This window comes from Corvus brachyrhynchos, unplaced genomic scaffold, assembly GCF_000691975.1.
Source record: "Corvus brachyrhynchos isolate BGI_N302 unplaced genomic scaffold, ASM69197v1 scaffold200, whole genome shotgun sequence".
NCBI classification, from domain to species: Eukaryota; Metazoa; Chordata; class Aves; order Passeriformes; family Corvidae; genus Corvus; species Corvus brachyrhynchos.
In genome coordinates this window covers 5,277,695-5,278,416 of record NW_008236184.1, presented here as the reverse complement: position 1 = coordinate 5,278,416, position 722 = coordinate 5,277,695, and the positions used below count along the sequence as shown (strand labels likewise).

General features: G+C 53.7%; 1 long non-coding RNA gene across 1 annotated transcript in view; it reads left to right on the top strand.

The window, feature by feature from the left end:
- Nucleotides 1-268: 268 nt before the first annotated feature.
- Nucleotides 269-722, top strand: part of LOC108447696 — a 5,414-nt gene continuing 4,960 nt past the window's right edge. Inside the window, exons 1-2 of the long non-coding RNA XR_001863360.1 lie at nt 269-466; nt 656-722. The exon at nt 656-722 is cut by the window's right edge and continues 58 nt beyond it. This is a non-coding gene — a long non-coding RNA (uncharacterized LOC108447696). The remainder of the gene's footprint in view (nt 467-655) is intronic.

The window sequence follows — 722 nt, the reverse complement described above, 5'->3', positions numbered from 1 at the left end:
TCCCCCCGGGAAAAGCCCTGAGCAGGGCCAAGGACGGGAATCCTTCGGTTCCCGGTGGGAGCCGCTAGGAAAGATTGGAAGGGATTTTTTTTCCTTGGAATGCCAGGGTAAGGGGGATGGATTCCGGCTGGAAGAGAGCACGGTTAGGTGGGATTTTGGGAAGGATTTTCTTCCTGGGAGGGTGGGGAGGGGCTGGAATTCCCGGAGAAGCTGTGGCTGCCCCTGGAATGTCCAAGGCCAGCTTGGAGCACGCTGGGATAGTGGAAGTTATCCCTGCCCATGGAATGGGATGGGCTTTAAGCTCCTTTCCATCCCAAAGCATTCCCTGCTCCTGCTCCTTTTCCAGGCGCTGCTGGCTGAGGTGGCAGCTGTTGGATGTAGGATCCAAGCCCACAGCTGCTCCTCTTCAGGGATTTGGGATTTCTGAACCCCGGGCACCGTTCCCATCAGCTGGAGCAGAACACAGGTAAGAAGTGCTTTTTTTTTCCTTCCAAAATTCCACTTTGTCCCTTCCTGCTGTTCCTGGAATGTGGCTGGGCTTGTCCAGCTTTCCCTGGAAAACACAGGGCTGGAAAATCCCTAAGAGCTGTTGGAAAGCATCGAGAGAACACTGAAAATCCTTGGGAAACTTCTATTTCATCCAAATATTTTGCAGCGCTGGATGGAGGTGAAGTGTCACCTGTGAGCGTGGATAAATCCCAGGAATGTGGGGGCTGACAGCA